The sequence below is a fragment of the Eulemur rufifrons genome, chromosome 1 (assembly GCF_041146395.1).
Source record: "Eulemur rufifrons isolate Redbay chromosome 1, OSU_ERuf_1, whole genome shotgun sequence".
Classification (NCBI taxonomy): Eukaryota; Metazoa; Chordata; class Mammalia; order Primates; family Lemuridae; genus Eulemur; species Eulemur rufifrons.
This window is the reverse complement of record NC_090983.1, coordinates 54134834-54149943: the sequence shown is the minus strand read 5'-3', so window position 1 is coordinate 54149943 and position 15110 is coordinate 54134834. Positions and strand designations below refer to the sequence as shown.

General features: G+C 39.5%; 1 protein-coding gene across 15 annotated transcripts in view; it reads left to right on the top strand.

Annotated features, from left to right (window-relative positions):
• RAPGEF4 (Rap guanine nucleotide exchange factor 4) overlaps nt 1–15110 on the top strand; it is a 285602-nt gene that overhangs the window by 103978 nt on the left and 166514 nt on the right. For 2 of the 15 annotated variants that reach the window (XM_069470995.1, XM_069470986.1), the window contains exon 1: nt 2153–2308. The exons of the other annotated variants lie outside the window; for them this stretch is intronic. The gene's annotated coding sequence lies outside the window, so the exon portion shown is untranslated. Of the gene's footprint in view, nt 1–2152; nt 2309–15110 lie in introns of those variants that run through there. 15 annotated transcript variants of the gene reach the window in all.

Sequence of the window (15110 nt, the reverse complement as noted above, 5' to 3'; positions counted from 1 at the left end):
TGTAGAGTAGTGAAATCGTGTTCATGTATGATATTATAATACTTTCAAACTGAAGGATAAGGCCTATGTATTTGCTTTTGGAATTCTCTTGGCATCCCTAACCAGTGCTCGGATACCATACCCCAGTGACTGGCCAGTAAAGAGCAGGGGTTTGATACTTGATTGATTGATCATTCTGAATCGCAGCCAGTCGGTTCTGGGAAGGTGGGCTTATCTTCCCAGTGAAATAAAACTGAGCCCTTGAAGGCCATGATAAAGATTCTGGCTTTCATCCTGAGAGTAACGGGAAGCTATGCAGAGTTTTAAGGGGCTGAGTGACAAGCCTAGATTTAAATTTTTAAAATAATTTCTCTGGATGTTTATGGAGCAGTTCAGTATAACCAAGTTCTGGAGTGTAGAAATTAATATAAAAATTAATAAATTGTTAAAGTTTAACTGAAGGATACAATGTAGATGAACTGATACCCTGGATAGTTCAGCTGCTCCCAAGTATTATCTCTCCTCACTGAAATTTTGAAAAAAGCTGAGAAGCACAGAGTTTGAGGTTGCCTTTTTGTTTTTTTCTAGGGGGATTGAGAACCTAGAATGTGAGTATTTTGCATTTCTGATAAGAGACATTTTATTTTTATAATGAAAAATTGAAGCAATGCAAATATTAAGGATTAGGGAATTGAATATTATAAAGCTATTAAAAATGGCAAGTGTATATTTTATGCCCACATGGAAATGAGTATGTTATACTTTGTTAATTTTTTTTTTTTTTTGAGGCAGAGTCTCACTCTGTTGCCCAGGCTAGAGTGAGTGCTGTGGCGTCAGCCTAGCTCACAGCAACCTCAAACTCCTGAGCTCAAGGGATCCTCCTGTCTCAGCCTCCCGAGTAGTTGGGACTACAGGCATGCACCACCATGCCCGGCTAATTTTTTTCTATATATATTTTTAGCTGTCCATATAATTTCTTTCTATTTTTAGTAGAGATGAGGTCTCGCTCTTGCTCAGGCTGGTCTCGAACTCCTGAGCTCAAACGATCCGCCCACCTCGGCTTCCCAGAGTGCTAGGATTACAGGCGTGAGCCACCGCGCCCGGCCCATACTTTGTTAATTTTAAAAAGTAAAATTAAAAATTCAATAAACATATTTAAAATTATGAAAACAATCATGTTTTCTCTTAACAAAAATACACAGAAATAGAGATGAAACTCGTTATACTTTATTATCCACCAAATTCCATTGCTTAACAGCTGTTTAAAAGTTTTTTTGCTTAAAAAAAAAAGCCTAATATTATTTCAGTAATCATTGCAAATCTGAATTGAAAAAGCATTCAGATGCTGCTAAGACAGCAACATTTTCAAGAGATTAAAAGCTTCCATATGAAAAGGTACTCTGATATTATTTCCTCTTCCTAAACATTTGTGGAGATGGAGAAAATTCTAAATATATCTTAAAGAAAGGAATTGACAACTCACCGGTTAAATACAGCCTTTAGCTGCTGTTTCAGCTACTATTTGTTGATAGCAGGTTACAAGAAGGTTAATAATGGTTTGTTTGATGGGTTTCCCCACATTTTTATAGGATTTTATGCTCTTGTGTGCAACTTGCTAAATCATAGCACTCATATACCTCATTAAAATAAACATTTAAGTATGCATATGTAAAAGAAATATTGATGGAAAAAGAGATTTCTCAGAAAAAGAGTCACCTAATGATAAACTGTGCCCAGGGCAGTAAGTGAAATACCAAGTTGCTCTGTTTTTGTAAATAGTGTCAATTCTGAATTCTGTGCTAAAAAACTGGTAAATGACAGCTCTCTCTAGTGTTTCCGGAGGCCATCTACTGTTTCAGAGCATAAATCGTAAATATACCTTTGAACTAAGACTGTCTCGCTGGACCTATCCTTTTGCGACTCTGACTTCCAGTCTCAATGGAATATTGAAGGGGAGGCTCGATAGAATAAACAGTGGAATCCTTGTCCGGGAATGACTGCCTGGCAATTGTTTCATGGAAAACAGGGAGGGGTGGGGGACAACAACCCTGCTCTGTTCACTGGCTCTTTAATTTAGATTACCAATGATAAAGCTGGGACTCGGGCTAAAGAAAGGTAGGATGCACACGCAGAAACATTAGTGCTAATATGCTGCAGAAAGCCAAGATAAATCAGTCCAGCTCTCATACATCACTAAGGGAGAAGCTGATTGCAACTTGACCATGTGCCTGAGTAGTCCCATCAGTGAGAAGAGCAGAATATGGATTAAAAAAAACTAGAATGTACCCTTAGGGCTACTGCCGTGTTGGACCTGGGAGAAGTGTCTGGTGTAAGTTTCAACTTGTTTTCTCCATATATTTACCAGCGTGTTCACAGACAGGGAGCTTGTTTCTCTTCTCTGTGTTTTCATGGAAGCCTCAAGCATGTTTATTTACAGTAGTAGACTTCATTTTGTATAAATGTAATGTCAGCCTAATAAAGTTCTTAACAGAGGACAGTTTAGCCCAGTGTTTATCCAGGAGAGAAATGTAAAAAAAGTGATGGCTGTCATAACTGTGTGTAGGAAGGCTGTGGGTGAGTTTTGTTTTGTTTTTTTGTTTTTTTGCTTTCCGGGAAAGTAGGGGTTAGAGGGGTAGATTTTAAATGAAGAACTCCAGTTATTTTGCCATTCTTTAAAAAAAATGTATTTGTCACTCAGCATTTCACTCCTCCTGGGGTCTTTTGTTTTGAAAAACTGTGTTTAAATATGTAAGCCAGCCTGCTCGAAACGCATTATATTTTATGACTGGGATGTTTGTATTGTTTCATATCTGTTATTAGACAAAATAATCATAAAGGGTGTTTTCTATGGACCTTTTTATGTTCCAAAATTAAGTACAGATGGTAATTTCCAGCAGTTTTAAAAATTTGTCAATTATTTAATTTAGCATCACTTAAGCATCTGCACAAGGAGAAAGCTGAGATGGTACAGAAACTGAATGAGCATTGATTGCTAGTCTGAATTGCATCTTTAAAGTTTTTTGCCTCAAATCTCTGATTTCACAGTTTATTTTTACCAAATTAGATTATCATATTTCATTATCGAGACTATGAATGGGTGGGACGCTCTCAGATATCCTACATTTTCCGTTAGAACAGTACTCAAAGCGCCTGCTGATTGTTGCTCTGAGGAAAATTCTCATGCCGGCTCACCGAGAAGATTGCTTAAATAATGCATGGGCAAGAGCAAGGCAAGATGGAATTTATGGCCCAGACACCGCGGTCGGGCTTTTGTTCAGAGGAGAGACTACTTAAGTGAGAGCATATAGCATACACCGAGGCTCCGGGGGAAGCGTGTAACTGAAATTAGTGGCCACATGATGCTGTCCACATGTTATTTTACAACAAGCCTTAAAGCAGTCCGTGGAGCCTATGGTGTGGTGGGAGGGAGGGAGGGAGGGGGAACTCAAAGTGCCAGTTGCGAACAGAATCCCCTAACTGAAGATTCCGTGGGACACACATGGGAAGTGGATGTTATACAGGGAAGATGGTGCCTCTAGAGAGACTGGATGTTTGACTGATGAAATGCAGCATGGCAGTCTTGTTTGGAAAGAATAAACCTTGACCAAACTGCAGCATTCTATACACTATGTCTTCCATCTTGTCCTAATTAGAGGAATATGTCTGCTGAATCCTAATCTCTTTAATTGTTGATAGAGCAGGCATGTGATTTGCTATAAATACACATGAGCATTCATTTCTGAAATAATGGCTGTTGCCAAATATATTAGACCGACAGGAGTGCTGGACTAGGGAAGCTGTGCTGAATAGTTGAGTTTTGGAGGTAATGGACCAGTTGAGAATCATTGCACAGCTGGGCCAGCAGCTGCACCCAGTGCTCTGTCAAGTTTGGCCTCTAATTTCCTTGAACTTGTCCTTGTTTGCCAAAATGATGAACGTAGCAAGAACTTGCTTTAAATGAGCCCACTGAAAGCAGAAAAGACCCTTTCCAAGGAGTCTTTGTCAAAGTGTGGAGTCAACAGCAGCAATGGCCAAATGAGGTATTGATTAGGTGATGAGAAGTTTCAATAATCATAAAAATAAAAACCAACGGCACCGTTGTAGAATGAGGTAAGCTGGCAGGAGATCAGAGTACATTAAAAGGCAGCATTGGGTCATCACTGTCCTAACTAAAGGACATATGGGGGGAAAAATCCCACAATAATATCCAGCAATAGTTATCTTGTAATTAGGAAAAAATAAAGCAGCCTGCAGGTTGGACGGCAGCCCAGTAATCTCAATGCCTTTTTCCTTAACAGTATATTGTTCTGATGTTCTTTGGGTCAGAAGCAAGTGCCAGAGAGAGCGTTTTATATTAAGCAGCATCCTAGGACTGAACAATGCAATTAGTGGCAAGCTGAGTAGAGACAGCAGCAAGGGCTTGCCTTCCATTGCCTGGCCCCAGTTTGAGCAAGTATTTATTTAGCACTTACTACATATCTAGCATGTTCTAGATACACACCCTAACTACCTATGTTAAAACCTCTTTGAGGGTTGGGTGTAGTAGCTCACACCTATAATCCTAGCACTCTGGGAGGATGAGGTGGGAAGCTAGCTTGGGGTCAGGAGTTTGAGACCAGCCTCAGTGAGAGCGAGATCCCATCTCTACTAAAAATAGAAAGAAATTAGCTGGACAAAAAAAAAAAAAAAAAAAAATAGAGAAAATTAGCCGGGCACGGTGACACATGCACATGCCTGTAGTCCCAGCTACTTGGGAGGCTGAGGCAGGAGGATCGCTTGAGCCCAGGAGTTTGAGGTTGCTGTGAGCTAGGCTGACACCACAGCACTCTAGCCCAGGAGACAGAAAAAAACAAAACAAAACAAAAAAACCTCTTTTTGAGAGTAGGCACTTGGATTTATACTTCTCTCTTATAAATCCCATCTCTTGAAGACTATTGACCTGGATATGGTAAGCCTGTCTAGTTACTTGACTTTAAAGAGATTAAATGTCAAATCCTTATTATATAAATGTTTTATTTTTCTGTTACAATACTGATACCCTCCTTCAGATTTGAGGGCTAGTGACTAGAACACCTGCAAGTTAGGTGATTTGGGACAAAATACTTAACCTCTGGGAGAGCCAGTTTTCTCGTTTGTGAAATGAAGAAAGTAGCACTCATCATGCAGGATTGTGAGAGTTAAAAGAGCTACCAGGAGGTGCTCTCCAGCCCGCTCAGGATAAAGCAGTGTAATTTGCCATATGGGTTGAGTGTGCAGGGGAGTGTGGGGGTGGGGCAGCTGGTTAGGAGAGTGTGACAGTGCCTTGAATAAGAATATGACCTTAGATGGTGCCGGGGGAACGAGGAGAAGAGCATGAATCTGAAATATGTTTCAAAGGAGAAATGACAGAATGTGGTAGCAGATTGTGTTAAAACTAAGGGTGATGAAGAAGAAGGAAGAGTGAAAGTCATGATGAGGAGGGAAAAGATTATGGGTTTATGATAATGGCAAGGTATGATTTATGTATATGTGTGTGTATGTATTCTCTAAAAATCAAAAAGCTAAAACAGTATAGTCTTTCAGAGACTTATAAACTAAGAAAACTAAGTAATATAGAAGAGGAAATTGGAGTGCTCCAGTTAACTTATGTAAAAGGAAAGAGAAAAAATCAATAATAAACCAATATTACAGGGCTATTGATGACAATAGAGTGAAAATTCAAAAGAATTGCTTAAAATGGCAAATCTATGTTTGGATTTTTTTCCCAGACGAGACCCACAATCATCAAATAATAAGGCTCTTCTGCAATCTTGGAACTTATTTAGGTTTTCCTGAGTTAAAAAATGCCACTGAGGGGATACAAATAGTGTCAGGGTTGGGAAGAAAAAGAGCATGAGGAATGGAAATTCTCAAAATAGCTTGGTTTTCAGGAGGAAATGGGAGCCAAAAGATGGCTGGTTGACCTTTCGCAACTTGACTGTTGATTATGATTTGTCAGAAAGTTTGGCAACTGGTATTCCCTAAATAACTAACTTATTGTGATTTTTAAGGAAATTCAAGCAAGAATTAAAATTATGCCAAACCCCCAACTGGCAAATAGTTTGTGGTCTAGAAGTTCATTTGCAGGTCTTTTACAGGAACAATATTGTAAACATACTTAGGCTACTTTTCAGCAGTCTACCCAAAGCACCCTATGGTCGAAATCACATTCATTTGCAATAAAAAATTAGTAGCAAAAATGCTTGTAACGTTAGTCATTGAAATATAGGCGATGACCACCAGAATAGAAAGCGTTCTGAATGCTAGAGCTTGGGGAAAGGCAGGTTAATGACGACATGATTTGGGCTGTGACTGTTTTAAAATTTGTGTCTGCCTTCACTGACTTGAAGAGGCTTTGACTTCTTTAATTTTGAAATGTAAGGATTTCCTTGTCCTTATTTCAGGTATGTCACGGAGTCTTACAGTGTCTGCCATGATTAGTATTGTTTTCACAAGAAAAGGGAATGAGGATGAGGGGAGAGAGGGGGTAGAGAGTTACCGGAGGTAGCTTGGGCAAACGTTAAGAGAGGAATAACAGCAGGTTTTAAAGAATGCGTGAGAGGAAGATTGAAGGGAAGTGAAGGGAGCGATGAACGTTGAAAAGAGGTGCACTGAAGGGTCCCACGTTGCTCGAGGGGATAAATATTGGGCCTCATAGCTCCCTGGCTCAGCCACCAGGGGGTGCTTGAGACTTAGAGAAGTGCTCTCTTGCGTCTGCGACTGCTTGTGTGACCCCGTACGCCTGAAGAATCTCCCGTGTACTTTCCCTGCTTTAGGTCCCCCTTGTCTTCACTTCCTTCCCTACTCAGTTTGGATACCACGGCCTATCCTTTCAACTACTCTCTTGTCAATAGTGTCAGTTCTTCCATTCATTCATTCAATAAAGATCTGTAGAGTGATTCCTATGTGTCGGGCGTTGTAGTGTTGGATATTTGGAAGCGAATAAAACAGACCTGTGCCTGCCCTTGGCACCTACAAGGTCAAATACCAACTCTTAATCAATCCATCTGTGTCCTTCTCTTGCCTCCAACCAGGCTGCTAAGCACTGCTAGAGAAAATCACTCCGCTGTCCGGATGGATGCCGTGGTAAACTTATGACCTCCAACCTCAGTGGACCCCTCAGTATAACTCAGCGATCCTTATATGTTTTCGCAATACTCTTCTACCATCCTCTCCAACGTCTATTTGAAGACTTTTCTGCTTCCTTCAAATCTTCGGCCAAACGATCTCCCTCGTCATTTTCAGCAGACACCCTCGCCTCTTTCTGTGCAAGATTTCGGCTTCCTGCCAATAAATCTATTACCCGCATAACCGAAATGAAAAAGCAGCTGTCTTGAGGACAGTTCAACACCGTGCAAGTCAAATCTGACTCCAGGAAGCCTTGGAAGGCAATGGAGGTCTTTACCGAATGTTTCTTCTGGAGTCAGCCAACACCAAGGGGGCGCTGTTCTCGGAACACATGGCTAGGTTCCCTAACAATCGTCTGTACCCGTCCTGCTCCTCAAAGCCCGGCTCCTCGTGGCAGCCATCGGTTTATTCTCTCCCTCCGCTCTCCTCCTCTGTTTCCTCGCCTGCCGCCGCACTAATCCATCTTATCGCCTTACCCCCGTCTGTCTTCTCTCACTCCTGTCTGGGTCGAGCTAACTAGCTTATCGCGGGGTCTGTCATTCTCCTGCCACTCCGCTTACCGCAGTCAGCACAAGTCACTGACGGTCGAGCGGCAGATTATCCTTTTTCTGAGTCGGGGGAGGAAGCTGTTGCAAATTTGGCAATTTATTAAATATTATGTATTTTTAAAAGATCTGTCTATTTGTACTCATCCGTTTCCCTTCCCCAGGTTAAAACAGAAAAGACTTTTCCTCGTGTGTCTCCCCCGCCTGTGTTCTGGGGCCCATTCACTCCCGTCCTCCTGGGGTGCTTGCTTTCCACAGAATTTCTTCCATTTCCTGTATCTTTCACCTTTTCATCTCTAGTGGATCCTTCTCATCTGGGTGTACATGGGCTCCAGACACTCCAATCTTAAAAAAAAAAAAGACAAAACAAAACCTTCATCTTCACCTCATACTCTTTTATCTACTCTAACTTTATCTCCCTTTTTATAGCCAAACTTCTTAAAGGAATTGTCTACATTTGTTGTGTCCATCTCTTCCCAACCCAGGCACTCCTCAGCCTGCTATGATCTAAATTCTACCCCAGTCACTCCATGGAAACCCTGCTAGCTGAAGTCATCCCCTGCCTACTTGTTCTGAATGTGAAAGAGATTCTCAGTCCTTAATCTTTCTACAGCATTTGACATTGTGGATCACCTTCCCTTCTGGAAATAGCGTTTTCCTGTTGCTTCTTTGTGCTCTCCTAGTTCTTAGTTTCTGCGGGCTTATCTTTCTTTATATCCTATTAAAAGATAGGTGATATTCATGGGCACTGTTATTTTCTGACGTTGGGAGAAATAGGGAGGGGGTTCCATCCATTCCTGTGGCTTCTGTTATTATTTACATGCTATTGACTCCCATGCTGGGATCACCCCACGCTACACTGTGGGAAGCGAGATACAGATCTCTTCTGCTTGGAGACTCCCTCCAAACTCAACTGGGATTTTGACCCCAGAGTGGGGCAAAGTCTGGGAGTGGGCCTGTTTCTCTGGCCCACACCAATAATTTGCTGCATTACTCTTTTCTCTCAAAAAACCTTCCTCAAACATGCTCCATCACTACCACCACCAATTTAACTATATTGATCTCTTTTGGGGCTGAAATATTAACTCTAAAATCTTCTTATGAATCCTTAGTCTATTGTTTATAGTATAAACTTCATGGAATTTGTCCTTCTAATTAAGCCAAAGTTTGGAATGCAAAAGTCTTTTCTATCTCAAAACTGATTATTAAAAATGAAAAAGTACTTTGGCTTTTTGTGCTTTGGATAAAAAAAAAAATTTATTTAGTTGGCTTCTTTGTTTCCTTCAGGTCTTTTAGTGTCCTTGGGGTAACTGAATGATCCCACAGGGGCAATACAAACCTTTTTATAGTTTAACCTACACTGGAATGGAAAAGGGAACTGAGTTGGTTTTACCTGTAGTCAGAGGAATCATTCAAGAGAAGAGACTCTTGACCCCTAAACATGAAGGTCCAAGAAAATACCCCTTTGCTTATCTAAACAGATTCCTTATCATCTGACATATACCTATATCACTTTGAAACTGCAAATGATGGGACAATTCTAATTTTTCAACACTTCATAGGTAAAAATGGATATGTAACTGAAGGTATGACTATTTGTTGAGTCTTTGTAATTAAATTGTGGTGAAAGAGAGAACTAAATCTATTGGCCTTGTCTAGTTTCATACTGATCAAGTTGGCACAGACTAATATCCATCCAAGCCAATCTGTACAGGTAAAGGGTAATGTTTAAGAAACTGTTTTGAATCTTTGAGCCCTAACTACATTTTGGAAAGGTTTTATGTGACATGGAAGAAGTCTTATAATGATTTGGTTCAGAAAAATACATTTTTACATTGCTTTTTTTTTTAGCTTCTTTAAAGCCATTTTTAAAGAAAAATTTGGAATATATTTGAACTTTCAAGAGATAAGGTAGAATATTTCATAAATTCAAATTGTGTCATACCTAAATTAATCCAAATTTTAGCTGTTAATCAATGGCAAAGAAGCTGAAGAAGGTGTGACATGCTTCAGTTGTTGGGCTCTTATCATCCAGGCATGCAATTGCATTTTGAACAGATTGGAACCACAAGAACAGATCATTGGACCACCTAACAAAACGAGCATCCCAGTAATCAATCTCTGAAATAACAAAAGCATGAATTAAATGTTTTTTGATCAATATTACTCACACAACTCTTATCCTTAATGATAATACTTAACTGAAAGAAAGACCTTTGCTTCAAGGTTCATTTGCAATCCACAGAGAACTCTAAATTTGTTTTGACATCCCAGTGCTTCTGGAAAATACGAGTACTGTATTTCATTTTGTGGAATCAGAGCAGACTGCATAATAATATGCTCTTACATAGCACAGACTGTCTCTAATTTTTCATTCTAAGTTTTAATAACAGAAAATGTAATGGGGAAGGGGCACAGAGGGGAAGGAACCTTTGAAGTGGAGGGTTAGGTGGGGGAAGTCCTGTGTATAATTCTCTCCTGTTAATCATGCCTGTGCCTTCTTTAAAGTTATGCCTTTTGCAGAGAAATCCAAACAATGGAAGCAGCCATCAGTCTGAACCTGACACTACCTGTTAATTGAGAGGACAGAGTTATAATTCTAGCTTTATCTTAATTAAGGGAAGCTCTACAGTTTTTCCTCTTCCAAAAGGAGAATGTAGCAACTCTTTTGAAAAAACTAAATTCTGAAATACAGTGGTGGAACCAGTATAAGTTTCTGTTAGGTTGCATTTGGAGCACTGCAGAAGGTAAAGGCTGTTGACACAGTCTTCCCAAAATACAAGTGTCAAGGCAAATCTGTCAGCAGCCTCGGCCCTTTCTGTAGTGGACTGACATAAAAGAAAGGCAACTCGTCTCCACCACTTATTGTTTCCTACAAAATTTAGCAAGGCTGCAAAATGAGTCCTGTGATATTCTGCTCTTTCTAGGCCTCTGGTAAGGATGGCAGTTCTTCCACGGGCCTGACCAATGCTGTTATCATTCACTCCTGTCATTTTGCCTTTAGAACTCACTGTGATCCTCCACAGGAGTTTCTGATGTTTGTTCAGCAATCAGATGGTAGATAGCTGGATAACCATTTTGCCAAATCCATATAACAGTTGAGAGCTAGTCTAAGCTGAATAAGAGAGAGACTACATCATCCTCCCCCTAAACAACCACAGTTCATAACATCAAACTAAAGTCTTTAATTTTATTTTGTCATTTTTGATGCTTAAGAAATACAGCATTCCCAGCTCATAGTATTAGCTAACTAATTTCTTTTTCAGGTGAGAAGAAACGTTATAGCATCTTTGTCCTTGGAGATTTTTCTCAGTCTTGGGGGGACTGGCTTCAGTTATCCGGTGTCCCCATAAAAGTTATTTATTCATTTACTTGTTTCCATTCATTCATTGACTCTCACTGTGTGCCAGGCATTATTCTAGGCACAAGCATTAGAACAATGAACAAGACAGCCTTATGGTGATGGTAAAAGTGTACGCCCAATGAAGCCTCTTCAAAAGGCACTTTAAATAACACGAGAGCTCAATATCATCACCTTATGTTGTCTATAGCTTTTGCGGAAAAGGAAATTTTTCATTGTCTGCGTCATGTACCATAGAGGGAACAGCAGGCTTTGGGTCTTTTGTTTATAAAATCTCAGAAATGTTCTCAACGTGAGGTTATACAAGGTCATTTTAGTGACACAACCCAGGTCTCATCCTTGTTATTCATTCTTTAACATGTACCAACACTAGAAAGAGTTTAGAATAGCCTATCCGAAGAGGAGCAACTCTTCAGACTTTTTTTTCTCCAAAAGCAGAGGAACTTAGTTTTGACTCAACTGAATCTCATGACTGGTAAGTTACTGCACACGTTAGAAAGGTCTAGCTTCCTGCTAGATTGTTTGCCAAAAGATGAAAAGGAACACAAGGAAAAACACCCAGTCAAGGGTCTGGCATCTTGTAGGTCCTTAAGTAAGTGTTTGTAGTTTCAGAATGAAGCCAACCAGAATCACAGTCTGAAGCCCAAGTTTACCTTAAAAAACAAAACTGAATTTCCCCCCATCCTAAGTGAATCTCTAGAATGGTTCATTTCCTTATCTGTAAAGTGCAATGACAAATCCTTACCTCATGGGATTACTAGGGGGACTCGATGAGATAACAGGAAAGTTCTTCATAAATAATCAAGTTCTACTAAAACAGAAAGTTTATCACAGGAAAAAAAAAAAAAAAACAACCAAGCCTGAGGCCTTGATAAATTCTTAGGTATTGTGTTCTTGTTGAATAACGAATAGTTTTTTTTTTAAAAAAAAAAAACAACTAATACACACTTTTTAAAAAATAGTTCTTTCCCTGTAGGTAATTTTATGCCTGTATATTTTGAGAAAAACAGTAGAAGGCATAGGAAGTCCAACATCTTGCATAGAGTTAATGCTAAATTTTGTATATTGAGAATCACAGATGGAAAATTGGTTTCTGGTATTTAGATGTCTTCACCCATGTTGCTGTGTGTGGAATGTGGGCTGAGAGTGTTTCTCGGCTCAATCTCTGAGCCATCCAACCCCTCACTGCACTTTGGTGATTTTCATTATGCTAAACCATACAAAATTGCTGATATTTGACCACTTCTGATCTACAAAAATGGCAATTTCATATGTTCAGCCTAATATAATTATGTTTCTCTTATTGAATGTGTGTTTATTTATCTTCTCTGTCTGATATAGACATGTGGCAGAGATTATATATCTAAAATGAAGTCTGGAAGTCTGAGCTCAGAAATTGCAAAATATAGAATGTAAACTTAAAATGTCTTCTCATGTGGGCTGCATATACTATTACTGACTTCCTTCATGAAGACAATGCACTGGAAATCATAGACACTTAATAGTTGGGAACATCCTAAGGGTAAGCTCCTTACTCCCAGGGGGTGCTCAGCTCAAACGAGGAGCCATCCTGGCAAACTGGGCCCCTGGGTGTGCTGTGTCACCCCCCAGTCACCTCCTCCTTCCTGAGTCTCTCTGCCTCCGCATCGCCTCACTGCCCTGTGCTGTTGTTACCACTGTGTGGGTGCTGCTGCTTTGGCCTGCCACTCACCCAGTTAGGGGCTTATGGGGTGTCCCACTGCACTGCTTTTCAAGCCTCTTTAATTGCAATCCATAGGATGAATACATTTAACATCATGACCTAGTACATGTACTATATTACACATATATGCTTATGATATACGATATCATATACATGTAAGTTATCTATTTACCTACTGTATATCTTCCCAGTTTTGAGAAGCTGTCCATCATGTTTTTTTTGGAATGAGGACCCAGCTAAACTTGTGGATACTCTAATGCTTAAAGAGAGTGGGAAAAAAATGCCAGCTCAATCTTTAAGCTTTTTATCCCTCTTAAGCAGCTGTGGCCTGTGTCGGTTTATATCAGGATTTGTTTTCCTATTTCTGGTTTTGAGAAGCCACAACCTTGCAGATGAGCCCCAAGATGGGGCTGTGGCTTCAGTAACAAAGTTCTGATACCCATGACAGTAATTATAGGTGGTAAGAAGTTACTTCAGTTGGTATGGAATGTTTTAGTTTGACCATGACTGTCACCAGCAATCTGCTGCCATGCACATGGATATAGCCGGGTGAGATTATTTATCTTTATGCCTGTTTCCTATTCCTAATATAACTGTATAATTTTATCCTATCTATAAGTTGAGATTTAAGTTTGTCAAAAATGTATGTAGAGCCATCTAACTGAATATAGACTATGGATTATGCCAGTAGAATCAGCAACTTCAGAATATATTGGTTTTGATGAAAATTTTTCAAATGTTTTGAAAAGAGTTATATAGCACCTTTATCTCAATTCTAAAATTTGGTGTAAAGCTTCTATATCTACTTCTATCAGAATTAAGAAAAACAGATACCACTTGCCTGCCTTAAGATTCAGATAGCCTAATTAAGGGTGGGTTTTCCACTGGCCCACTGCTTTTAATTCAGAGACACATATTTTCTAAGGGAAAAAAAGAGACAGTTGCTTCTCCCGATAGGGTTCATCATTACCAAACTAGACTGTATCATATCTGGAGCCTTGTTAATCAGGCAGGAACTAAAGGCATGAGGCTTTCTTATCCAGGTGAATTCAGAATGGATTCAGAATTGCTTAAAAGGAAAACTTGTGAATTAAATGGCCTTCTACTTGCACTGATTTTTGAGGTGGAGAGGCTCTTGGCAGAGTGTTTTGATTGGTGTTGGCATGCTGTCTGTGGCATGAAAGTCAGCTCAAGTGAAATGTGGCAATCATAGGAAGTTCCCTTCAAGGGATATTATACATTTTGACAAAAGAAGAAGATTGTTTTGTTTGTGCACTGAAGGCAATTCTAAAGGGGAGTTGCAACAGTATTTTGAGAGGACAGCCTTATTGAAATGAGCAACTGACCATCTAAGGAAAATATATATTCAAACTAGGGTAAGTCTCTCAGATTTGAAACAAAATACATTGAGAAGCTACTATGTTCCAGATACTTTCCAGTTTACTTTTACATGGTTATTTAATCCTCCCAGTAGTGCTGCGTGGCAATTGGTTGTTTTCCTATTTATAATTTTATGGGTAATAAAACTGAGGCTCAGAGAAGTTAACCAACCTGCTTGGAGTCACACAGCAGGGAAATGGCAGTGCCCAGGTTCAAGTCTTCTGAAGCTGGGTCCAGTATCCTTCCTATGACACATGTCCTGTCTTTGACATGGTATTAAAAGATGAAAATAGCACATCTGTATCTAAAAACAAACCCAATTTCTGAGAAAACTGGATAATTGAAATACCTGTATTTTGTTTCTAAATCATACCTCAGTTTCCAAATTTCCTTATTCTCTCGAGCTGTTTTTCTTTAATGTGTAGATTACTATATTGTTTCAACGTTGTTTTTTCTATCAAATGCATCTGTTGGTTGTTAATGATTATTTACGATACTTTTAGCACCTGTTAACAAAACTCTTCAGAGGCTTATATGTGCTGTACTAGTATTCCTTTTTAAAATATATTGCTGACTCTTGGTGAATAATCTTAGCAGGATTGTTATGCATGGTTTTTTTTGTAATGTGCAACTTTTATAAGGAACTCTTCAACCTAACTGTATAGTCTGCTAGTTGCCAAGCCCAAGCTAGTTGGATTTTGTGTTTTTGAAATCTCATCTGAGAGGATGAAAAGCTGAGCAGATACCTGCTTTTTCTTCCAGCTTCACAGGCAGCAGTGGTGTTACAAACCCCACCTCACTTCAGGCCCTCTGTGTCTATGAACAGTTCAGACTGACTGGAACTGTTTATTGAATGCCCGTTACTTGTGTGCATTAGTCAAATGCCATTGATTGTTGTAATACACCACCAGCTTAGAAAAGGTAATCAGACCTTTAATTGAAGATCCTACTTTGGAGGACAGAGTGTAAATCATTGAATACAAAGTCCAATAATTTC